We start from the raw sequence: 27,557 nt of genomic DNA, 5'->3' as shown, positions 1-27,557 counted from the left end.
GGTGGGGAGTTTGTTACAGAGTACACATTGAAAGGAAACTGGGGAGGATATGCACGGACTAGTGGTTGGGCTAGAAGGGTGTCTCAGTGGGGCAGGTGGGGAGTAATAGTTAGGGGCACTAGAGGATGGACCAGGATTGGGAGAGATGTCCCCTGCTGCTAACAGCAGAATATAGCAAGGGTGAGCAGGTGATTAGGAGATCTGCTACTTGCAGCAGGGGACATCTCTCCCAATCCTGGCCCACCCTCTAGTGCCTTTAACTATTACTCCCCACCTACCACACTGAGATAGACATAGGGGATAGAATGCACCAAAGGGGGGCATTGGATGTAGGTTTGATAGAAAACAGTAAAGATAAAAATAGAGACTACAGTAGTAATAATGGTCAGGAAGTCTAGGGTTTTAAGACAATTTATGCAGCATACCTGTTTCTTGCCCTGTTGAACTGCCATGTTAAACTGCATAAAAGTTACACTTAATTTCAGTCATGCTTCATCACATAGAACAGCCACATGCATGTCAGTGAATGGAAACTACTTTTAAAACCAAGCAGCAGCCAACAGCTGGGAAAGACAAGAATTATTCTTACCGTTAATTCCTTTTTCATGAGTCCATCATGACAGCACACATGGAGGTTGCTCCGCCTGCGATCCTTGGGACAGGAAGAAGGAGTTCTTTAAAAGCCACTTCCCACCGCTTGACTCCAGTGACTTCCAAATTATCACAACGGATACGAGGTCCAACAGTTTTATTATTAGCACTGAAAGACATTAATCGTATGTACAGACATTATATACATCAATCAAGGGTGGGAAAGCATATGCTGTCATGATGGACTCATGAAAAAGGAATTAACGGTAAGAATAATTCTTGTCTTTTCATAGCGTCCATCATGACAGCACAAATGGAGGTATACCAAATCATAAGACCTTTCTTTAGGGGGGGACAACTGCCTGGAGTACTTTCCGTCCAAAGGCCAACTCCGTGTTTGAGTGGAGATCTAGTCTATAATGTCTTGCGAACGTATTTATACTAGACCATGTTGCTGCCTTGCATATCTGATCTATAGAGGCTCCCCTGCGTTCTGCCCAGGAGGTGGCGAGTGCCCTGGTGGAGTGGGCCCTCGTCCCCTCCGGAGCTACCAAACCTCTGGTTTTGTAGGTCTCCTGGATTGCTAATCTGATCCATCTAGCTATAGTGTCCTTAGAAGCTGGTCTGCCCCTATTTGCCCCTTGGTATTGTAAGAAGAACTTTTCTGACTCTCAGAAAGTTTGAGTAACTTCTAGGTAGGTTTTTACTACTCTACGGACATCTAGGTTATGAAGACGCTCTTCTTTCGCGTTACTGAAATTTTGGCAAAAGGATGGCAGTGTAATTTCCTGATTTAAATGAAAAGGAGACACGACTTTTGGTAAAAAGTCGGGGGTGTGTTTGAATATTACCCGCTCATCTAAGATCCTTAAGTAGGGTTCTCTACTGGATAAGGCTTGCAACTCGCCAATCCTCCTGGCCGATGTAATGGCGATCAGGAAAGCGACTTTTATGGATAGATTTTTAACCGTGATTTGGTTAATGGGCTCAAATGGTGGGTCACAGAGGCCCTCCAAGACTAAATTGAGGTCCCATGAGGGGGATGGTCCCCTCTTGAAAGGTTTTGATCTGTCAGCCCCCTTCAGGAACCTTCTTATCCATTTGTTTTCTGAGAGTTTGAAATCAAACAGAGCACTAAGAGCTGCTGTCTGAACTCGCGGAGTTCGGGAACTGAGATCTTTGTCTAGCCCTGCTTGCAGAAAATCTAGAATTTTAATAATATCCGGGCAATCTAGGTTAGGGCTCTCTGGTTTATACCATGTACAAAATACTTCCCAAATTCTGTAATAAATTTTTGAAGTAGTTGATTTCCGACTCTTGAACAAAGTATTAATCACCTTGTCGGAAAGCCCCTGTTTTTTTTATCTCTGCCTCTCAGCAGCCAGGCCGTCAGTTTTAGCCAGTGGATTCTCTGGAAAAACACTGGGCCCTGGGATAGGAGATCCTCTCTGAGGGGTAGCGCTATTGGAGATTGTATTGCCAACCAATTTAGCATTGGATACCAAGGTCGTTTTGGCCACGCTGGGGCGATGAATATGACGGTGGTGTGACTGCGTGCGATCTTTTGTAGGCATCTGGCTACCAACGGTAAGGGAGGAAACGCATAAGCCAGGGGCATTTTCCCATTCCTGGGATAGTGCGTCCAGTGCTGGTGGTTGGTATGCTGGATCTAGGGAGAAGAAGTCCCGGCATTTTGCATTTTTTCTTGAGGCAAACAGGTCTACTTGTGGTAGCCCGCACTGGTCTGTAAGTTGTTGGAATACTTCCGGGTTGAGGGACCATTTCCCCAGATCCAGTCTTTCCCTGCTCAGGAAGTCCGCCACCTGATTCTGAGTCCCCTTTAAATGGACCGCCGAGAGGGATGCTGTGTTGACCTCTGCCCATGATAGGATTTTGCTCGCCATATACTGCAGGCGAGGATACCGGGTGCCTCTCTGGTGACGGAGAAAGGAAACTGTAGTCATATTATCTGACAGTATTTTTACGTGTTTGTTTTTCAATACATCCTCAGATCTAATCAGGGCCTCCCAGACCGCCCTTAGCTCCCTGTAATTGGATGAGTGGGTACTGGTGAACCTAGACCAGGATCCCTGTAAGGCTTCACCTGCCACTTGGGCTTCCCATCCTGTACTGCTGGCGTCCGTATTTATAGTGACGCATGGAGAGAGTGTCCACTGGACTCCTTTCCTAAGATTTGATGATGTCAGCCACCAGTCTAAGGATTTTTTTACTCATGGTGGTAGTTTAAATTTCTCCTCCAAGGACTCCTGGGCGCGATCCCAGGTCGCCAACAATTTTTGTTGTAAAGACCTGGAGTGAAACTGAGACCAGGGAACTGCTGGAAGACAGGATGTCATTAGGCCCAAGATGGGCATTGTTTCCCTTACTGACACCTCTTTTTTCTTCTGGAAATTCCGTACCTCTTTCAAAATGTGGGAAACTTTTGATTCGGGTAAAAAGGACCGATTTTTATTTGAATCCAGGAGGATCCCCCCAAAAATCTTTTTGGTTTCTGGAACTAGGCTAGATTTTTCGTAATTGATGATCCAACCTAGTTTTTTGAGTAGATGTAATGTCTCCTCTAACTGGACCCTCATGGTTTCGCGTCGCTTGCTATCAATAGAAGGTCGTCTAGATAGGGGATGATTTTAATATTGCGTTCCCGCAGGAACCTAACTGGTTGTATCATGCTTTTAGTAAACACCCTGGGGGCTGAGGAGATACCAAACGGTAGGCAGATAAATTGAAAATGCCGTATAGTATTATCCATATAAACTGAAAATCTTAAAAATTTTTGAGATGTCGCATGGATGGGGATGTGGAAATACGCATCTTTTAGGTCTATAGTACTCATAACGTTATTCCGACCTATTAATGGGACTGTCGAGCGTATGGTTTCCATTTTAAACGTATAATTATTCACATAAGCGTTCAATTTTTTGAGATTCAAAATAACTCTAAACTTGCCGTTCGGCTTTGCGACCAAAAATAAACGGGAATAATAACCCTGACTTTGTTCCGCCGCAGGGACAGGGATAACTGCTCCTATTTTAATCAAATTAAGTACTCCCTCCTCCAATTTGTCTTGGAGGTTGGGGGGCTGCAGTGGTGTTATGCAGAAATTATCGGGGGGATTCGAGTTCAACCTGATTTTATAACCTGTAGAGACTATCTCCAGAACCCAGGGGCTTTTTGAGATCTGCAGCCAGTTTTCTGAGTACTGGAGAAGTCTACCCCCCACTTTAACGCTTTTATCTTGCGTCAAATCTAGAGGGAAACCCCGAAGTTCTCCCTCTACCCCCTTTCGGGTAGGACCACCTACCCGTCTTCCCTTTGCTTTTTCCTCTTGGAAAATACTCTCTCCGAAAGGGGATGGTTTTCTTAGGTAGATAGTCTGTTGGGAAGCCTAGTTTTTAATCTGCTGCTTTCTCCAAAAGTTTGTCCAGTGTTGGTCCGAAAAGGTATTCGCCCACCAGAGGGATCGTGCATAATCTGGACTTGGAAGTTTGGTCTCCTGTCCATGATCTGAGCCATAAGGCCCGTCTAGCCGCATTCCCTAGGCCTGCACCTCTTGCAGCGAACCTCACAGATTCCCCCGATGCATCCGCTAAAAAAGCTGTCGCTTTTTTAATTAGCGGTAGACATTTGAGAAGCTCTTCCCTAGGGGTTTTTAATTGTAGGTGGGAATCCAACTGATCGAGCCACAGGTGTAGGGATCTTGCCACCGATGTGGCCGCTATGTTAGTCTCTATGACCGTAGATGCTGATTCCCATACGCCTTTCAGAAACCCCTCCATTTTACGCTCCATGGGATCTTTTAACTGGGAGCAGTCCTCAAAGGGGAGCGCCGTCTTTTTTGCCGGACGGAGCGAGGAAGCTGCCTCCCCTGGCCGGATACTCCGCGCCCCGGTGAGTAGCGCTCGCAGCTCCCCCTGTCTCCATCCTCAGCACGGAGAACTCTTCCTGTGTCCGTTTGGGACAGGAAGACACTGGAGTCAAGCGGTGGGAGGTGGCTTTTAAAGAACTCCTTCTTCCTGTCCCAAGGATCGCAGGCGGAGCAACCTCCATGTGTGCTGTCATGATGGACGCTATGAAAAGACTAGTTCAGTTAGACTCATTAAGCAACTAGCCAGTGACCCACCCAGAGGTTTTATGGCTCGCTTACATTAAAAACACCTCAGCACTGAAACTGTACATAGAAGTGCGGGGTGATACTATATGGGGGAGGGTGCACCAAAGATGCACAAAATATGACCAGTATTCAATCTAGGCAAGAGACACGTACCATAGGCATAACAGTGGAAATATGCAAGAAGGTAGCAGTGGTGCAGATTAAGCAGAGGAGAAACCGTGGGGTCAAAATACTCATGACACCCCTCAGTAAATATATTAAGGGGTGTAGTTTTTAAAATTGGGTCATTTGTGGGGGTATCATTCTGAAACTTATGAGCCTTTGCAATCTTGGCTTGGTGTAGTAAAACAAAGTGTTCCTCAAAATTTTGATAATTAATGTTAAATTTGTACGTCTCCTAAATTATTTAAAAAAAAAAAAAAACTAAAGTTTTTCAAATGTGCGTCCAGAATAAAAGTAAACAGATGGAAATATATATCTTATCAAAAATGTGTACAGTATTTTTGCACATATTTGAAATATTGCTGTCGCGGCTTGTTGGTCATGACAGCGTCGTGGCATGATGGCTTTGACGCAGGCCAAGACCTGTTGCCTTGTTATGCAGGACAAGGGTTAAGGCACCATGTGCAGAGACTGCTGGGTGCTGTCTCTTTGCTGCATGGATGCATGCTGGATTAGTCATGCCTTGGAGAAGGTTGGATGTGTGGTTCTCTAATTGCTCTGCCAGCCCTCAGGTGTGGAGTAGCCTTATATTCTCACCCCTCCTTTCGTTCAGTGCTGCTTATTCAGCTCCATAGAGGAGTAGTGGAGAGTGGAGCTCCTATGTACTTGGTGTACTGCTACTTCCAGATAAGCTGCTGCGGTTTACTTTTCAGTTGTATTTTCTGTTTTCATTTCTGTATTGCTTTGCTGTTTGGTTCATCGCTCCAGGGGCCTCTATAGGTACAATCAGGGCCCAGGAAGAAGACTGTGGGGCCACCTCTATCGAGCCAATTACTCAATTTCTAGGCTGGGACCCTTCACCCCCCTGCTAGGTTAAGGCCTGGCTTTCTACTCCCTGGAGTGGTACAACTGTTCAGCATAGCATGGTGGGCATCTCTTTCCAGCAGTGTGTATGTTCTCTGTTGGCATGCTGAGCGTAGCACTCTTGTCACACGGGCTTCACATACTGGTTTTCGTACTTCTGTTGTGGTACACCTTGTTCTACAGTGCATAGTATTATCAACTGCAGTGGCTGTGAATGTCACCCTACATCCATGCTGAGTGTGATGCTTATGTGCCACACAGACGTGACAATTGCAGTTGAAAAAAATTACAGCTTGGCGCTTTTAATAAATATACACAAATTCTATCGGTCTATTTGTACCACTAAAATGAAGAACAATATTTGCCAAAAAAACAATGTCAGAATCACTTGCATATGCAAAACCTTTACAGGGTTATTGTACGTTAAAGTGACGTGTCAGATTTCCAAAATTTGGCCTAGTCATTTAAGCACAAACAGCCTTGGTCACTAGTACTTAGCAATTTTTGGAGCAGTCATTGAAATAAGGATAGAGTGGTGTCATGTATGCACATCCTCTGCTCCATTCATGCAGGGACCATCGGGACCCTCAGTCTCAAGATTGGTGGAGATCCCAGTGGTCAAGCCCCCACCAATTATAAAGTTATCCCCTATCCTGTGGATATTGGTACATCCCCTTTAAGTGAACAGACATTTTTACTCCTTATTTTACTACAAGGTGTTTGAAGACTCTTTAACCCCTTCCTGACACAACCATTTTTTGTTTATTCATTTTCTTCATCACTACTCTCAAAAATTATAGCTTTTTATTTTTCTGTTACAATAGCTCCATGAGGGCTTGTTTTTTTGTGGGATGAGATATATTCAAATGGCACCATTTAATGTAATATCAAAACCCTGAAGCACAAATTAAAGTTAACTGATCCCTGATCCCTCTTTTTGAGATTAGCCATGGCACCTGGCAGGGATAATTCCAAATTAGTAACCTACATCTCAAGTGTTTTGGAGACAATCTATTCGTTCGTCTACCCATCAACCTGTTCATCAGTTACCATCACAATACTTTCTTACCTTCTCTAATGTCCACAAATTTAGTTTTTTGGTAATTATATGATCAATCTCTCAAAAAGCGTTGCGTTAGATGTCACTTTAGATCCGCATACTGTTCAATTAGTATGCAACATTTTTTCATTCTCTTGGCAGACTAAGGCGTTTAGGTACTTAAGAATACAGATCTTTGCAGTTCCTGCTGACATATGCAATCTAAATTACCTGCTCCTGTTCAATATTATTAAATTGGATCTCAGTAAATGGAATGCAAAGATTTCTCTTGCCTGGGAAGCATAAGTATATTAAAAATGAACATTCTTCCTCGCTTTCTACACCTTTTTCAAACTATCTCAATTTGTTTACTCAAGACTTTTACAAAGTAATTTTCTTCCTTCGTTTGAGTGTCTAAACCTCCAAGATTTGTTAAACTGGCATTGATCAAGAGAAAACAAAACAGTAGCCTTTCCTTCCAAGATTGTCTTTTCTATTTTGTTTCAGCAGCTTCTACAAGGATCTGTTGAGCCAATTTGAGCTTGACCGTGCATTTGGTCTTCTTTGACTCTGATGGGTGTATCAGCTGTTGGTGTACATCTGAGGGCAATTAGGGAGGGATTTTAGTTCCCTCCTGGCGTGGGTTCTGTGCTGGTTAATTTCAGCCCAGTCTTCTTCTGCTGTGGAGTGAGGACATCTGGATCTGGTTTCTGTGGTTCTTTCAGTGGCTCTTCAGATAAGTTCTGAGATTTATTACTGAGATTTTTTGGAGGTTTCGGTTTACTCTCATGGTGGTTTTTCCTTTGTCATTTATCAGGGTTAATGAGTGTTACAAGCAGGAGAGTGGATGCGTCCTTATCAGGGCGGGCCATCCACTAGTAGACAGGGAAAGTTTCCCTCCTTTGTTTACTTTTTCCTTGTACTGCAGAGAGCTCCTAGTAGTGTGATGTGAACATTGCCAGGGAGAATATATTTTGGCTTACAAGTTATTCCACACACAAAGCAGACAAGACAGGATCCTAGATTGGTTCCCCCATGATACTTCCAAACAGATCAAATTAGAGATTGCTGTCCCCCAATACACAAACAACAATTCCCTGGTTATGCATGACTATTTAGACAGGAACAAAAATAAAGACAGACACTCTCCTTTATAGCCAGTAAACTCAAATATTTGTAGTCTTTCAAAAATGGCACTTTTTTCAAGAGATAGCCTGTCTAACTCCTGTAACTGCCAATATTGAACTTCTATCTAGTATGGCTCCCTTATTTTTTTATTATCAACACCTTGTTCTGCTCCTTTAACATTCAGGGGTTCAGAAATTCTATGAGGATTTCATGCCTGGGCCTGATTGCTGCTGCAGTAAGCTTTTTCAATACCTCCAACTGAGATATTTTTATAGAGCTCTGTCTCTTTTCTTTATCTACCTTTTGAGTTTTCATTTATGTCAAACATGACACCCCCCCCCCCCCCCACTCAAAACAATCTCCACTGTCTATGACTTGATCTTAAAGGGGCTCTGACATCAAAAAAAAAATTGTACTCACCTTGCCTGGCATGTCCCCTCCAGCCGGCATCTTCTTCTGTGCCTTTAAAGCAGAGCAGGAGCGGTCAAAAAGACCGCTTCCTGCTCTGGTCCGTCCGTCAGGCACTTCCGAGGTGAACGGACGGACCGCACAGTGCTTGCTGTGGGCGGCCCGTCCGTCCTGCTGAACTCCGGAGTGCTGCGCATGCGCAGTGGAGACGCAGCCCGTCCTGACTCCTGTCAGAGGGCACCTCTCCACTGCGCATGCGCGCGATCCCGGAGCGGCGCGGCTCGTGCAGACAGAAGAGGAGGAACAGCGCCTGCTGGGAGATGACCCCCCCGATGTCAACAACAACAGAAGAACAGGTAAGTGTTATCTTTTTATGCTTTAGCAGCCATTAAACCATTGGTTCCCTGGGTCCATTAGGCACACCAGGGAACAATGGCTGCTAAAGCATAAAAACATTATTTGTGTCAGAACCCCTTTAACTAAATTTACATCCCCAACATGCCAGTCCAGCTGGAAAAGAGAACTCAATTAGACATTTTCCCCATTTGAGTGGACCAAGTCATTCATGCTTTGTCACAAATTCTCTATAACATACAAAGCTCAGGAGACCAATTATAAAATCTTAACTTGTTGGTATAGAATAGAGATGAGCGAACGTACTCGTCCGAGCTTGATGCTCGGGCGAATATTAGGGTGTTCGGGATGCTCGTTACTCTTAACGAGTACCACGCGATGTTCGGGTTACTTTCAGTTTCCTCTCTGAGACGTTAGCGCGCTTTTCTGGCCAATTGAAAGACAGGGAAGGCATTACAACTTCCCCCTGTGACGTTCAAGCCCTATACCACCCCCCTGCAGTGAGTGGCTGGGGAGATCAGATGTCACCCGAGTATAAAAGTCGGCCCCTCCCGCGGCTCGCCTCAGATGCCTTGTGACTGAGTTAGCTGAGGGAAAGTGCTGCTGCTGGTGCTGCTGTAGGGAGAGTGTTAGGAGTGAGTGTAGGCTTCAAGAACCCCAACGGTCCTTCTCAGGGCCACATCTATCCGTGTGCAGTACTGTGGAGGGTGCTGTTAGCAGTGTTGCACAATTTTTTTTTTCAAAATCGGCTGTCTGCAGAGCATTGCGCCCTGCAGTAATAGTCCAGGGACAGAAGTGGTGGTTAGGCAGGGAGAGTGTTAGGAGTGAGTGTAGGCTTCAAGAACCCCAACGGTCCTTCTAAGGGCCACATTTAACCGTGTGCAGTACTGTGCAGGCTGCTGTTAGCAGTGTTGCATTTTTTTTTTTTTCAAAATCGGCTGTGCAGAGCATTGCGCCCTGCAGTAATACTACAGGGACAGAATTGTGTAGGCAGGGCCAGAAGACATATATTATTGATTGAATATAGTCAGTGGGCCTTTTCTTTAAAAAAAAAGGGAAAAATTCTATGTGCCCTGCCTCTGTCAGTCCTCAGCGTTCTGTGTACGTGTGTGGTGGGTGGAGATAGTAAAAAATTCATACGCAGCCAGCTACGTTTAACAGCAGGCTTGCGCCAATTTATTTCCTGCCTTCCTGGGAAAAATCACCGCTCTGCTGCACTTCATATAACTGCATTTCTGTGGAACAGATTTCTTATCTGATTGAATATAGTCAGTGGGCCTTTTCTTTTAAAAAAAAGGGAAAAATTCTATGTGCCCTGCCTCTGTCAGTCCTCAGCGTTCTGTGTACGTGTGGTGGGTGGAGATAGTAAAAAATTCATACGCAGCCAGCTACGTTTAACAGCAGGCTTGCGCCAATTTATTTCCTGCCTTCCTGGGAAAAATCACCGCTCTGCTGCACTTCATATAACTGCATTTCTGTGGAACAGATTTCTTATCTGATTGAATATAGTCAGGGGGCCTTTTCTTTTAAAAAAAAGGGAAAAATTCTATGTGCCCTGCCTCTGTCAGTCCTCAGCGTTCTGTGTACATGTGTGGTGCGTGGAGATAGTAAAAAATTCATACGCAGCCAGCTACGTTTAACAGCAGGCTTGCGCCAATTTCTTTCCTGCCTTCCTGGGAAAAATCACCGCTCTGCTGTAGTTAATAACTCTGCAACCCTGCAGTTCTGTGACACATTTGCAGGGCCAGAAGACATATATTATTGATTGAATATACGCAGTGGGCCTTTTCTTTACCAAAAAAAAGGGAAACATTCTATTTGGCCTGCCTCTGACAGTCCTCAGCGTTCTGGGTACGTGTGTGGTGGGTGCAGAACGTTAACAAAAAACATACGCAGCCAGCTACGTTTAACAGCAGGCTTGCGCCACTTTCTTTCCTGCCTGGGAAATCAAATCACTGGTAATACACCATGCTGAGGGGTAGGGGTAGGCCTATAGGATGTGGGCGAGGACGCGGAGGCCCAAGTCAGGGTGTGGGCACAGGCCGAGCCAGTGCGGTGGCCAGGGGTAGAGGCAGGGCCAGACCGAATAATCCACCAACTGTTTCCCAAAGCGCCCCCTCGCGCCATGCCACCCTGCAGAGGTCAAGGTGCTCTACGGTGTGGCAGTTTTTCACAGAGACGCCTGACGACCGACGAACAGTGGTGTGCAACCTTTGTCGCGCCAAGATCAGCTGGGGAGGCACCACCAACAGCATGCGCAGGCATATGATGGCCAAGCACCCCACAAGGTGGGACGATGCCCGTTCACCGCCTCCACTGCCTCTCCCCCGTGCCCCAACCTGCCACTGAGATCCAACCCCCCTCTGAGGACACAGGCACTACCGTCTCCTGGCCTGCACCCACACCCTCACCTCCGCTGTCCTCGGCCCCATCCAGCAATGTCTCTCAGCGTAGCGTCCAGACGTCGCTAGCGCCACAGTTTGAGCGCAAGCGCAAGTACGACGCCACGCACACGCACGCTCAAGCGTTAAACGTGCACATTGCAAAATTGATCAGCCTAGAGATGCTGCCGTATAGGCTTGTGGAAACGGAGGCTTTCAAAAGCATGATGGCGGCGGCGGCCCCGCGCTACTCGGTTCCCAGTCGCCACTACTTTTCCCGATGTGCCGTCCCAGGCCTGCACGACCACGTCTCCCGCAACATTGTACGCGCCCTCACCAATGCGGTTACTGACAAGATCCACTTAACAACAGACACATGGACAAGCACAGGCGGGCAGGGCCACTATATCTCCCTGACGGCACATTGGGTGAATTTAGTGCAGGCTGGGACAGAGTCAGAGCCTGGGACCGCTCACATCCTACCCACCCCCCTGAATTGCGTGCCCCAGCTCGGTGGTGGTATCTGCGGGGGTGTATGCTTCCTCCACTAAACCACCCTCCTCCTCCTCCTCCTACGCAACCTCTGTCTCGCAATCAAGATGCGTCAGCAGCAGCACGTCGCCAGCAGTCGGTGTCACGCGGCGTGGCAGCACAGCGGTGGGCAAGCGTCAGCAGGCCGTGCTGAAACTACTCAGCTTAGGAGAGAAGAGGCACACGGCCCACGAACTGCTGCAGGGTCTGACAGAGCAGACTGACCGCTGGCTTGCGCCGCTGAGCCTCCAACCGGGCATGGTCATGTGTGACAACGGCCGTAAACTGGTGGCGGCTCTGCAGCTCGGCAGCCTCACGCACGTGCCATGCCTGGCCCATGTGTTTAATTTGGTGGTTCAGTGCTTTCTGAAAAGCTACCCCCACTTGTCATACCTGCTCGGAAAGGTGCGCCAGCTCTGCGCACATTTCCGCAAATCACACACGCACGCTGCCACCCTGCGGACCCTGCAACATCGGTTTAATCTGCCAGTGCACCGACTGCTGTGCGATGTGCCCACACAGTGGAACTCTACGCTCCACATGTTGGCCAGACTCTATGAGCAGCGTAGAGCTATAGTGGAATACCAACTCCAACTTGCGCGGCGCAGTGGGAGTCAGCCTCCTCAATTATTTACAGAAGAGTGGGCCTGGTTGGCAGCCATCTGCCAGGTCCTTGGAAAGTTTGAGGAGTCTACCCACATGGTGAGCGGCGATGCTGCAATCATTAGCGTCACCATTCCTCTGCTATGCATCTTGAGAAGTTCCCTGCAAAGCATAAAGGCAGACGCTTTGCGCTCGGAAACAGAGCCGGGGGAAGACAGTATGTCGCTGGATAGTCAGAGCACCCTCCTGTCTATATCTCAGCGCGTTCAGGAGGAGGAGGAGGAGCATGAGGAGGAGGGGGAAGAGACAGCTTGGCCCACTGCTGATGGTACCCATGCTGCTTGCCTGTCATCCTTTCAGCGTATATGGCCTGAGGAGGAGGAGGAGGAAGAGGATCCTGAAAGTGATCTTCCTAGTGAAGACAGCCATGTGTTGCGTACAGGTACCCTGGCACACATGGCTGACTTCATGTTAGGATGCCTTTCTCGTGACCCTCGCGTTACACGCATTCTGGCCACTATGGATTACTGGGTGTACACATTGCTCGATCCACGGTATAAGGAGAGCCTTTGCACTCTCATTCCCGAAGAGGAAAGGGGTTCGAGAATGATGCTATACCACAGGGCGCTGGTGGACAAACTGATGGTAAACTTCCCATCCGACAGCGCTAGTGGCAGAAGGCGCAGTTCCGAGGGCCAGGTAGCAGGGGAGGCGCAGAGATCAGGCAGCATGTACAGCGCAGGCAGGGGAACATTCTCCAAGGCCTTTGCCAGCTTTATGGCTCCCCATCAAGACTGTGTCACCGGTCCCCAGTCAAGGCTGAGTTGGCGGGAGCACTGTAAAAGGATGGTGAGGGAGTACGTAGCCGATTGCAGCACCGTCCTCCGTGACGCCTCTGCCCCCTACAACTACTGGGTGTCGAAGCTGGACACGTGGCCTGAACTCGCGCTGTATGCCCTGGAGGTGCTTGCTTGTCCTGCGGCTAGCGTCTTGTCAGAGAGTGTGTTTAGTGTGGCTGGGGGAATCATCACGGATAAGCGTATACACCTGTCAACCGACAGTGCCGACAGGCTTATACTCATCAAGATGAACAAAGCCTGGATTTCCCCAGACTTCTCTCCTCCACCAGCGGACAGCAGCGATACCTAAGCAATACGTAGGCTGCACCCGCGGATGGAAGCATCGTTCTCTCTCACCATCCAAAACGGGGACATTTCTGCTTCATCAATCTGTGTATAATATTCATCCTCCTCCTCCTGCTCCTCCTCCTGAAACCTCACGTAATCACGCCGAACGGGCAATTTTTCTTAGGGCCACAAGGCTCAGTCATATAATTTTTCTAAACAATTTTTATACGTTTCAATGCTCTTAAAAGCGTTGAAACTTTAACTTGAACCAATTTTTCGTTCAACTGGGCTGCCTTCAGGCCTAGTTACCACTTAAGCCACATTAACCAAAGCGATTAATGGGTTTCACCTGCCCTCTTGGTTGGCCATGGCCAATTTTTTGGATGTACATTAGTACTGTTGATACAGCAATTTTTGTGGGCCCTCGCCTACAGTGTAATCAAATGAATTTTTAGCCCACCTGCATTACAGCTGACGTTACATCCGCTGTGTTGGGCAATGCAATGGGATATTTTTATGTACCGCCGGTGGCTTCCTGGCACCCACCCATGCTGTGGATCCACAGAGAATTATAAATGCATCTGAAACCACATCTAAAGAACCCCAGTCTGACTGGGGCATGCAGTGTGGGCCGAAGCCCACCTGTATTAAGCACGACATTACTACCTCAGCTGTGTTGGGCAATGCAATGGGATATTTTTATGTACCGCCGGTGGGTTCCAGGGAGCCACCCATGCTGTCGGTCCACAGGGACTTCACAATAGGGAGTTGTACCTGCCTGTGTCTATGAATTAAAAAGACCGGTCTGACTGGGGCATGCAGACACCTTGACAGAATGAATAATGTGTGGCACATAGGTTCCCCATTGCTATGCTCACGTGTGCAGCTCCTGATGGCGGTGGCAAAGGATTATATTTCTCATTGCTTCTGTACAGCATTGTGGGCTACCGCTCCGCCCCTTTTAAAGAGGGTCGCTGCCTAGCCGTGCCAACCCTCTGCAGTGTGTGCCTGCTTTTCCTGTGGCAGACGCACTTATAAATAGACATGAGTGTGGCGTTGCATGAGGGCAGCTGAAGGCTGCGCAGGGACAATTTGGTGTGCGCTGTGGACACAGGGTCGTGCAGGGGGGGTTGGGCAGCATATAACCCAGGAGAAGTGGCAGCGGAGTGTCATGCAGGCAGTGATTGTGCTTTGTTGGAGGTAGTGTGGTGCTTAGCTAAGGTATGCATTGCTAATGAGGGCTTTTCAGAAGTAAAAGTTGTTGGGAGGGGGGGGGCACTCTTGCCGGTATTGTGGCTTAATAGTGGGACCTGTGAACTTGAGATGCAGCCCAACATGTAGCCCCTCGCCTGCCCTATCCGTTGCTGTGTCGTTCCCATCACTTTCTTGAATTGCCCAGATTTTCACACATGAAAACCTTAGCGAGCATCGGCGAAATACAAAAATGCTCGGGTCGCCCATTGACTTCAATGGGGTTCGTTATTCGAAACGAACCCTCGAGCATCGCGATAATTTTGTCCCGAGTAACGAGCACCCGAGCATTTTGGTGCTCGCTCATCTCTAGTATAGAACCCTCTACAATGTAGAATCACTGCTGGAGCTGCGGAAAGGCTCAAGTTACAATGACTCATATGGTGGGAATGACCCCTCCTCAAGTTTTTTTGGTTTAAAGTAGTAGCTTTGATAGATAACATTATAGGGATATTTATCCCATATTAACCTTGTGTCTTATTGTTCTCCATGAATCCTGGTTCTTTAAAATCCTTATCCAGAAGCTTTAGCAGGTTCCTTCTGATAGCAGCACAAACGATAATCCTATGTCTCTAGAAAAACTCACAACTCTCTACTATACCAGAATGCTTCCAAGAAATACTCCCAACTCCAGAGGATACAAGAACTCCATCTAAAAAACCATCAGACACATATGTGACTACTTAGAGGCCTTGGGTTAATTTTGTGTCTACCACAGAGTACAAAATGTTTAGTTAGAATAGGACAATATAGAATGGAGCAGGCTTTCCTGTCCTTATGAGAATTTGGTTGAACTCTTTTTCTGTTCTCATAATTACTCTAGTGACTTGAGCACTTATACTTACTAGTATATGTGATATTTTCAGCTAAGAAAAACCTATATTATGTCCTTACTGATCTGGTTCTACACCCCAATACAGTGCCCACTGTACTACCAAATGTTCCCCAAAACTGTGCCTGCTGGTAAAATTACAGACCTGATGCTTGCTACCACTCTAGTGTCTTTTGCTTTGGCAGCTTTGGTTTACCTATAAACTCTTTTAGATCTACATCAACCATCGATTGACCACATCCTTATTACCACTATAAGGGCTTATTCAGACGACCATATATCGACCACGTATTCACGCCGGCCGATATACGGTGTCTCTCTCTGCAGGGGGAGGAGCCTGGAAGAGCCGGGAGCAGTGCTCTGAGCTTCCACCCACTCTCTGCCGCCCCCCCACCACCCCTACCACCACACTATTTGCAATGAGGGGAGGCGGGACGGGACAGAGATAATACCTGAAACTTAGCCCCGCCCCCGTCTCGCCTCCTCTCCTCGCCTCCTGCAAATAGTGCAGAGGGGTGGAGAGGGGGTGGAGAGGAGGCAGAGAGGGAGCGGGAGCTCAGAGCACTGCTCCTGGCTCTTTCAGCCTCCCCCCCCCCCCCCCCTGCAGAGAGGGACGCCATATATCGGCCGGTGTGAATACCCGGCCGATATACGGTCGTCTGAATAAGCCCTAAGGGTGGATTCAGATGAACGTGGTTTTGTGCCCTTATACTACCATGATAATGACAGCCGTATAACAGGACAAAACAAAACCACTGATCTCTTTTCCTGGACTTGATTTGTACAGCCAGGAAAAGATAGGACGAGCGTGCGGGAAGGATCAGGCATCACCTGTCTTCCGGCTGTAATTTTCAATCTCCCGCTCTCTGGTGCGGAGTTTGAGAGGCTGGTGAAGAGAAAAGGATTCCTCTCGTTCAGGCACAGCTACACTCCGTGCCCCCAAGCATAGTTACACCTATGGTGGTCTGAATAAGCCCTAAAAGTCACTTGGGCACTGACATGTCATGCATGGTGATTTTGATCGACACAATGCCCTTATGTCAATATGAGGCCTCATTCACACTGGCAAAAATCTAAAGCTGAGCCTCAGAAATTGCTTCTCTTTTAATGCTGCTGTGGATCTGCATGTGGATTCATCCCATTTCACTGGGTCAAGTTTGTGTGTAGCCACCCAATGTGGTTTTCGCATAGAAACCATGTCAAAAATTGGTTGTCTATTCTTTTTTTCAAGGATGTGGATTTCACATGAATTCTCATTAAATCTATTGTGCTCAAGAAAGGAAGTGGATTCTGTTATGGATTTCAGCATGGAAAAAAAAACTTTGTGAAAGGGGCTTTAGACTGCCGGAGAGTTAGTGTCGCTATAGGAGGACCAAGCATTACATTTAAGGGCATTGGGACTGTAATTCTATTTAGTGATATTTCCTTAAAAAGTTAATAGAAAAAAATGGTGAAAGTTTTTGACATCTATAAGGCCTCATTCATATGGACATATTTGTGTACTGTATGACATGCGCATTTTTACACGCGTAAGGCGGAAAGCTGAAACCCTGTTGATTTGCATTAGGATGTGCAGACACGCATTTGTCACACGTGAAAACATTTTTTAAAAAAAATCACATTTCTAATTGCTTCCAAATTACAGACCAAAATAGCGCGTTAAGAGCTTATTCAGGCGACCATATGCGTAAAAACAGTTGCAGCAGCACAACATATTTGTGCATGAAATAGGTTTTTCAGGTTCATTTGTGCTTGTTTCTGTACATATTACTGTATTTGTTGCGCACACAGGCCCAATTCACATGCGCATACTCCGACCCTTTCCATGGATTAAATGGTTAATCAGCTTAATGAGGCCCAGATGTGTTCTTTTCTCTGCGTTTTGCAGAGTTTCACACATAATACCCAATGAATACACAGTTTCAGTCCACAAAAACTCATTTTACTGACCAAAACTGCATTTGCCCGTATGAATGAACACCAACATGATAAAATGGCGATTATATATAGTTTCTGGCAGTTTAGTTTTTAGGTGACCGTACATGCACTGATAATATAGCCAATATTATTATTAAGCTTGCTTTAGGCTCTGTTCATACTTGTGTTATGGAGTCCATCGTTTTTTAGTACAAGATTAGCGCAGTCTGCAGTGTTTTTCTTGTTAACACTAGAGATGAGCGAGCACCAAAATGCTCGGGTGCTCGTTACTCGAGACGAACTTTTCCCGATGCTCGAGGGTTCGTTTCGAGTAACGAACCCCATTGAAGTCAATGGGCGACCCGAGCATTTTTGTATTTCGCCGATGCTCGCTAAGGTTTTCGTTTGTGAAAATCTGGGCAATTCAAGAAAGTGATGGGAACGACACAGCAACGGATAGGGCAGGCGAGGGGCTACATGTTGGGCTGCATCTCAAGTTCCCAGGTCCCACTATTAAGCCACAATAGCGGCAAGAGTGGGCCCCCCCCCTCCCAACAACTTTTACTTCTGAAAAGCCCTCATTAGCAATGCATACCTTAGCTAAGCACCACACTACCTCCAACAAAGCACAATCACTGCCTGCATGACACTCCGCTGCCACTTCTCCTGGGTTACATGCTGCCCAACCCCCCCCCCCCCCCCCCCACGACCCAGTGTCCACAGCGCACACCAAACTGTCCCTGCCCAGCCTTCAGCTGCCCTCATGCCATGTCACCCTCATGTCTATTTATAAGTGCGTCTGCCAGAGGAACCGCAGGCACACACTGCAGAGGGTTGGCAAGGCTAGGCAGCGACCCTCTTTAAAAGTGGCGGGGCGATAGTCCACAATGCTGTACATAAGCAATGAGAAATCCAATCCTGTGCCACCTCCATCTGGAGATGCACACGTGGGCATAGCAATGGGGAACCTATGTGCCACACACTATTCATTCTGTCAAGGTGTCTGCATGCCCCAGTCAGACCGCGTTTTTTTATAAATAGTCACAGGCAGGTACAACTCCGCAATGGGAATTCCGTGTGCACCCACAGCATGGGTGGCTCCCTGGAACCCACCGGCTGTACATAAATGTATCCCATTGCAGTGCCCTGGACAGCAGAGCTAACGTCAGATTAAATGCAGGTGGGCTTCAGCCCACACTGCATGCCCCAACCTGACCGGGGTTTTTAATTCATAGACACAGGCAGGTACAACTCCCTATTGTGAAGTCCCTGTGGACCGACAGCATGGGTGGGTGCCAGGAAGCCACCGGCGGTACATAAATATATCCCATTGCATTGCCCATCACAGCTGAGGTAATGTCATGTTTAATGCAGGTGGGCTTTGGCCCACACTGCATGCCCCAGTCAGACTGGGGTTCTTTAGAAGTGGACAGATGCAGTTACAACTCCCTGTGGACCCACCGGCGGTACATAAATATATCCCATTGCAGTGCCCAACACAGCTGATGTAACGTCAGCTGTAATGCAGGTGGGCTAAAAATTAATTTGATTACACTGTAGGCGAGGGCCCCCAAAAATTGGTGTACCAACAGTACTAATGTACCTGAGAAAAATTGCCCATGCCCAACCAAGAGGGCAGGTGAAACCCATTAATCGCTTTGGTTAATGTGGCTTAATTGGTAACTAGGCCTGGAGGCAGCCCAGTTAAAATAAAAATTGGTTGAGGTGAAAGTTTCAACGCTTTAATGAGCATTGAAACGTATAAAAATTGTTTAGAAAAATTATATGACTGAGCCTTGTGGGCCTAAGAAAAATTGCCCGTTCGGCGTGCTTATGTGAGGTTTCAGGAGGAGGAGCAGGAGGAGGAGGATGAATATTATACACAGATTGATGAAGCTAAAAGGTCCACGTTTTTGATGGGGATAGAGAACGATGCTTCCATCCGCGGGTGCAGCCTACGTATTGCTTAGGTATAGCTGCTGTCCGCTGTTGGAGAAGAGAAGTCTGGGGAAATCCAGGCTTTGTTCATCTTGATGAGTGTTAGCCTGTCGGCACTGTCGGTTGACAGGCGGGTACGCTTATCCGTGATGATTCCCCCAGCCACACTAAACACACTCTCTGACAAGACGCTAGCCGCAGGACAAGCAAGCACCTCCAGGGCATACAGCGCGAGTTCAGGCCACGTGTCCAGCTTCGACACCCAGTAGTTGTAGGGGGCAGAGGCGTCACGGAGGACGGTCGTGCGATCGGCTACGTACTCCCTCACCATCCTTTTACAGTGCTCCCGCTGACTCAGCCTTGACTGGGGAGCGGTGACACAGTCTTGCTGGGGAGCCAGAAAGCTGTCAAGGGCCTTAGAGAGTGTTCCCCTGCCTGTGCTGTACATGCTGCCTGATCTCCGCGCCTCCCCTGCTACCTGGTCCTCGGAACTGCGCCTTCGGCCACTAGCGCTGTCGGGTGGGAATTTTACCATCAGTTTGTCAGCCAGGGTCCTGTGGTATAGCATCACTCTCGAACCCCTTTCCTCTTCGGGTATGAGAGTGGAAAGGTTCTCCTTATACCGTGGGTCAAGCAGTGTATACACCCAGTAATCCGTAGTGGCCAGAATGCGTGTAATGCGAGGGTCACGAGAAAGGCATCCTAACATGAAGTCAGCCATGTGTGCCAGGGTACCTGTACGCAACACATGGCTGTCCTCACTAGGAAGATCACTTTCAGGATCCTCCTCCTCCTCCTCCTCCTCCTCAGGCCATACACGCTGAAAGGATGACAGGCAAGCAGCATGTGTACCCTCAGCAGTGGGCCAAGCTGTCTCTTCCCCCTCCTCCTCATCTTCCTCCTCCTCCTCACCGCGCTGAGATATAGACATCAGGGTGCTCTGACTATCCAGCGACATACTGTCTTCCCCCGGCTCTGTTTCCGAGCGCAAAGCGTCTGCCTTTAAGCTTTGCAGGGAACTTCTCAAGAGGCATAGCAGAGGAATGCTGACGCTAATGATTGCAGCATCGCCGCTCACCACCTGGGTAGACTCCTCAAACTTTCCAAGGACCTGGCAGATGTCTGCCAACCAGGCCCACTCTTCTGAAAAGAATTGGGGAGGCTGACTCCCACTGCGCCACCCATGTTGGAGTTGGTATTCCACTATAGCTCTACGCTGCTCATAGAGCCTGGCCAACATGTGGAGTGTAGAGTTCCACCGTGTGGGCACGTCGCACAGCAGTCAGTGCACTGGCAGATTAAACCGATGTTGCAGGGTGCACAGGGTGGCAGCGTCCGTGTAGGACTTGCGGAAATGTGCGCAGAGCCGGCGCACCGTTCCGAGCAGGTCTGACAAGCGTGGGTAGCTTTTCAGAAAGCGCTGAACCACCAAATTAAAGACGTGGGCCAGGCATGGCACGTGCGTGAGGCTGCCGAGCTGCAGAGCCGCCACCAGGTTACGGCCGTTGTCACACACGACCATGCCCGGTTGGAGGCTCAGCGGTGCAAGCCAGCGGTCGGTCTGCTCTGTCAGACCCTGCAGCAGTTCGTGGGCCGTGTGCGTCTTATCTCCTAAGCTGAGTAGTTTCAGCACGGCCTGCTGACGCTTGCCCACCGCTGTGCTGTCACGCCGCGCGACACCGACTGCTGGCGACGTGCTGCTGCTGACACATCTTGATTGCGAGACAGAGGTTGCGTTGGAGGAGGAGGAGGAGGAGGGTGCTTTAGTGGAGGAAGCATACACCGCCGCAAATACCACCACCGAGCTGGGGCCCGCAATTCTGAGGGTGGGTAGGACGTGAGCAGTCCCAGGCTCTGACTCGGTCCCAGCCTCCACTAAATTCACCCAATGTGCCGTCAGGGAGATATAGTGGCCCTGCCCGCCTGTGCTTGTCCACGTGTCCGTTGTTAAGTGGACCTTGGCAGTAACCGCGTTGGTGAGGGCACGTACAATGTTGCGGGAGACGTGGTCGTGCAGGGCTGGGACGGCACATCGGGAAAAGTAGTGGCGACTGGGAACTGAGTAGCGCGGGGCCGCCGCCGCCATCATACTTTTGAAGGACTCCGTTTCCACAACCCTATACGGCAGCATTTCCAGGCTGATAAATTTGGCTATGTGCACGTTTAACGCTTGAGCGTGCGGGTGCGTGGCGGCGTACTTGCGCTTGCGCTCAAACACTTGCGCTAGCGACGGCTGGACGGTGCGCTGACAGACATTGCTGGATGGGGCCGAGGACAGCGGAGGTGAGGGTGTGGGTGCAGGCCAGGAGACGGTAGTGCCTGTGTCCTGAGAGGGGGGTTGGATCTCAGTGGCAGGTTGGGGCACAGGGGGAGAGGCAGCGGTGCAAACCGGAGGCGGTGAACGGCCTTCGTCACCCCACCTTGTGTGGTGCTTGGCCATCATATGTTTGCGCATGCTGGTGGTGGTGAGGCTGGTGGTGGTGGCTCCCCGACTGATCTTGGCGCGACAAAGGTTGCACACCACTGTTCGTCGGTCGTCTGCACTCTCAGTGAAAAACTGCCAGACCTTTGAGCACCTCGGCCTCTGCAGGGTGGCATGGCGCGAGGGGGCGCTTTGGGAAACAGTTGGTGGATTATTCGGTCTGGCCCTGCCTCTACCCCTGGACACCGCACTGCCTCTTGCAACCGGCCCTGCTGCCCTTGCCTCCCCCTCTGAAGACCTGTCCTCAGTAGGCGTAGCAAACCAGGTGGGGTCAGTCACCTCATTGTCCTGCTGCTCTTCCTCCGAATCCTCTGTGCGCTCTTCCCTCGGACTTACTGCCCTTACTACTACCTCACTGATAGACAACTGTGTCTCAACGTCATCGTCCTCCTCACCCACTAAAAGGTCTTGAGACAGTTGCCGGAAGTCCCCAGCCTCATCCCCTGAACCCCGGGAACTTTCCAATGGTTGGGCATCAGTCACGATAAACTCCTCTGGTGGGAGTGGAACCACTGCTGCCCAATCTGAGCAGGGGCCCGAGAACAGTTCCTGGGAGTCTGCCCGCTCCTCAGAATGTCTCATTGTAATGGAGTGAGGAGGCTGGGAGGAAGGAGGAGCAGCAGCCAGAGGATTCTGAGTTGCAGCAGTGGACGGCGCAGAACTGTGGGTGGACGATAGATTGCTGGATGCACTTTCTGCCATCCACGACAGGACCTGCTCACACTGCTCATTTTCTAATAAAGGTCTACCGCGTGGACCCATTAATTGTGCGATGAATGTGGGGACGCCAGAAACGTGCCTCTCTCCTAATCCCACAGCAGTCGGCTGCAATACACCTGGATCAGGAGCTCGGCCTGTGCCCACACCCTGACTTGGGCCTCCGCGTCCCCGGCCGCGTCCACGTCCTCTAGGCCTACCCCTACCCCTCAGCATGCTGTATTACCAGTAATGGAGAAACAGAACGCTGTAATTAAATGTGCCGCTTATTGGCCTGTGGTTGGAGGCTGACTTCACTTACGGAACGCCAGGAAATAATTTTGCGCAAGCCTGCTGTAACACTTAGCTGGCTGCGTATGAATTTGGAGAACTACTACACCCAGCACAGACCCAGAACACTGAGGACAGTCACAGGCAGCCCAAATAGATTTTTTTCCCCAAATTTTTTTGCAAAGGCCCACTGCCTATATTCAATCAATATGTCTTCTGTCCCTGCCTAAGCGCTTCTGGCCCTGGAGTATTACTGCAGGGCGCAATGCTCTGCACGGCCGATATACCAAAAAAGAAAAAGTGCAACACTGCAAAAAGCAGCCTCCACAGTACTGCACACGGTTAGATGTGGCCCTAAGAAGGACCGTTGGGGTTCTTGAAGCCTAAAATACTCCTAACACTCTCCCTATAGCAGCTCCACCAAGATACCACTTTCCCTCCTCTATGTCAGAACGCATCTGTGGCGAGCCGCGGGAGGGGCGGATTTTTATACTCGGGTGACACCTGATCTCGCTAGCCACTCACTGCAGGGGGGTGGTATATGGCTTGAACGTCGCAGGGGGAAGTTGTAATGCCTTCCCTGTCTTTCAATTGGCCAGAAAAGCGCGCTAACGTCTCAGAGATGAAAGTGAAAGTAACCCGAACATCGCGTGGTACTCGTTACGAGTAACGAGCATCTCGAACACGCTAATACTCGAACGAGTATCAAGCTCGGACGAGTACGTTCGCTCATCTCTAGTTAACACATCTACAAAAAAAACTCCCACGGAAAGCTGACTAGTTCTAAAGAGAAGTAATGCAATGACAGAGCAGTCAGAGAACTAATTATTGTGTCTGCAGTGTCACAAAGATCAGTTCCATCCTGTAGTAATTATATTGCACTGGAGAACATCAATCTCATATCTGCTGACATTATTCTTGGCGTTTATTTGATATTCCTGCCTTTGTAGCATTTAACAATTATCTTGCAATTGTCTGAATAAATGTAATGTTAAAGGGTCAGCTTCATCCTAAAAAACTTGTCTTATTACAGAAAGAAGTAAAACATCGTTGACTGGTGGGGACTGGGTGCTCAGCTACTCCATATGGGCCATAGACATGCTTATACTCAGACCCTTTGTCTGGCCATAGAGTCTCAAGACCTGATCCGCCAGTGGTCCAAATACTGAACGGTCTCCATTACAGGCCAGATTTATTAGATGACAGTGTCCCTTTAATTTGAAATTATTTAAGCATTTTGGGAATAGATTTCCTGGTAGGAAAAGATATGTATTGAGCAGGGGCGTAACTAAAGGCTCAGGGGCCCGGGTGCAAAAGTTCAGCTTGGGCCCCCTCCTCCCTCCCGGAGGGATGCACGCAGCGAAGGTCAGGGCAGCGCTGGGCCTCTTTCGGACACCCCTAGGAAAGGGATGCCCAATAGATTGTATAATAGGGAAAAAGTTTGTCACGGGTGCTGCCACTGTTCCAGTACACACCAGAATGAACTTCTGGCAGAGAATAACCACACTTTCTTCGGTGCCATCTGTTTTATGTACAGAGTTTGGAAATGCGTCCCAGCCTGACCGCGGGTCTCCAGAGCGGAACTCAGAGCATCATAAGCATGACTAGTGCAGAAGACAGTGTTGTTAGCCCTATAGACATACACACATATACAGGCACATATATACCGTACACATTCAGTATATACACACACATATACAGGCACATATACAGTGTGTACACAGAACACTACACATACAGTATATACACACATACAGGCACATATACAGGCACATATATACCGTACACATTCAGTATACACACACACATATACAGGCACATATATACCGTACACATTCAGTATACACACACACATATACAGGCACATATATACCGTACACATTCAGTATACACACACACATATACAGGCACATATACAGTGTGTACACAGGCACTGTACACATACAGTATATACACACATACACACATATACAGGCACATATATACCGTACACATTCAGTATACACACACACATATACAGGCACATATACAGTGTGTACACAGAACACTACACATACAGTATATACACACATATACAGGCACATATACAGTGTATACACAGGCACTGTACACATACAGTATACACACACATACAGGCACATATACAGTGCATAAACAGAACACTACACATACAGTATATACACAAACATACACAGGCACATATACAGTGTATACACAGAACACTGTACACATACAGTATATACACACACATATACAGGCACATATACAGTGTGTACACAGAACACTACACATACAGTATATACACACATATACAGGCACATATACAGTGTGTACACGCACTGTACTCTCTCTCTCTCTAAAAAAATTTGCCAATGACGCACGCTGCGTTTGGCGGGGAGGGGCCAAAAACTGGGGCGGGGTCGAACACGGCTTGATGCTCGTTCCAGTAACGAGCACCATCGAGTACGCTAATACTCGAACGAGCATCAAGCTCAGCATAGTATGTTCGCTCAACTCTAATTACTTATTAACATTTTGAGGAACAAAATGTTCCACAAAATGTTGATAGGTAATGTAAAATTTGTTCGTTTACCTACACCAAGCCAAGATTGCAAAGGCTCATTGGTGTAACATCGATAGATACCCCTACAAATAACCCTATTTTAAAAACTACACCCCTCAATGTATTTACTGAGGGGTGTCATGAGTATTTTGACCCCACAGTTTCTTTGCCAGAGTTAATGCACTTTAGGAGAAAAAAATTACATTTCATATATTTGCAAACATGCCATTCGAAAGACAGTTTTTTTTTCTATAGTGCACATGAAAATGAGGATTTACACCCCAAAATGGATATCCCTGTTTATCCCGTGTTCAGAAACATACCTGTTGTGGCCCTAATATTATGTCCGTATGCACAATGGGGCCCAAACCAAAAGGAGCAGCTGGTGGCTTTCAGAAAAAACATTTTACTTGAAGGTGAATTAGGCCCCATTGCACACTTGTAGAGCCCTTGAGCGGCCAAAATGATGAACGACCGCCACGAATGATCCTATTTTGAAAACTAAACCCCTTAAATTCATGTAGGGGTCTACTGCGTATTGAATGAAGACTTGCACCCCAAAATCGATACCCCTGTTTGTTCCGTGTTCAGAGACGTACCCATTGTGGCCCTAATTTTATGTCTGGCTGCACGACGGGGCCCAATCCGAAAGGAGCATTAAAGTTCAACTGTTTTTAACTTTTACGTTTACTGCTCACCGCAGCCCTCGGTCACTGCTCCAGGCTCTCGGTTACCTTTAGTAGCCAGGAGCAAGGAGATTCTACATTTCCCAGGCCTTCCCCAGCTTCTCTGCTTGCGTCCGCAATTTTGCCAACAGGCGCATGTGCCAAAGTTGTGGAAAGGTTTGTAGATAAATATCCCAGTGCGGGACATTGCCACAGACCTTAGGTAAGTAATTTCACCTCCCCTCATGGGTTGGATCCATGACAGAAGGTGCCATTTTAACTTTTTTTTAAATTTTACGTGATCGTCGTTATCCATTGGATAGCGGTGATCACATGACCAGGGACCGTGTACCGTGGCACCCCATGAAATCTGCAGGCTTTCTGCTAAGTTTTGGAGCCAGGGGCAGGGAGTTTTTAAATTACCCAGGCAACAAGCGCATGCGCAGAAGCCGGGGTAAGGTCCGTGGATAAATCCGGGGCCTTAGGTACTTAATTTCATCCTCCCTCACTGATATGATCTGTGACAGGAGATGAAACTTAAACTTTGTGGGTTTTTTTTTACACTTTTGTTACATGATCACAGTTATTCAATGGATAACAGGGATCATGTAACCGGGAACGACATCTGATGTGTACCTGATCCTGTGTAGTAAATGTCCTGTTGGGGGCCTTTATGTTGAAGAAACAGGACAAAAACTTAAAGTGAGGACGAGATCTCCTCGCCACACGATTAAACAGAGAAAGACAGAATTACCTGTAGCCGAGCATTTTTTGAGTCACGGACACGACATAGAAGATATGAAAGTTATGATACTGAAAGGCAATTTCAAGTCACAAAGCCATAGAAGAATTTGGTAATATAAATTCATAACAGCTTTTGACACTTTTAATAGAGGGTTAAATTATTCATGAGGATTCATGCATGAATGGGAAGTATGAGAAATCTATTGCACAGATAACACTGCTGCCCCCTTCCCCCAAGACAAATTCAGGGACCATAAAACCTTCACTCCCTTATCAGTGACTATTCTTTTAAATGCAAATTATTCACATCCATGTATGTGCCTTGTCATACGTATGTGTGTATAAATATGTATGCCTCTTCAGATCTATTTCATTATGCTTTGATGAAGGACCCTGTGAGCTCCGAAAGCTTGCATCATCATGTATTTTTGTTAGCTATTAAAAGGTATCATATCTACAAGATTACTTTGTTTCTCTTGCTGGGAACAATCACATTTTGCTCTACTGGCTAATACCGTGCCAAACTTTTTTCATTAATATTACACATACACAATGTTCTTAGCTATACCTGCTTAATTAGAGTATATTATGGTAGCCTTATCATCTGCATATCACATTATATCACATCAATATCCATCACCATGCTGCAGCTCAACTTACTTTATATGTGAATATTAAAGGGGTTGTCTTGCGCCGAAACGGGTTTTTTGTTTTTTTTTTCAATAGGCCCCCCGTTCGGCGCGAGACAAACCCAAGGGATGGGTTAAAAAAAAATATATATATATATTACTTACCCGAATCCCCGCTCTGCGACGACTTCTTTCTTCCTTCTCCAAGATGGCCGCCGGGATCTTCACC

Source organism: Eleutherodactylus coqui, chromosome 4 (assembly GCF_035609145.1).
Source record: "Eleutherodactylus coqui strain aEleCoq1 chromosome 4, aEleCoq1.hap1, whole genome shotgun sequence".
NCBI classification, from domain to species: Eukaryota; Metazoa; Chordata; class Amphibia; order Anura; family Eleutherodactylidae; genus Eleutherodactylus; species Eleutherodactylus coqui.
This window is presented reverse-complemented; position numbering follows the sequence as displayed.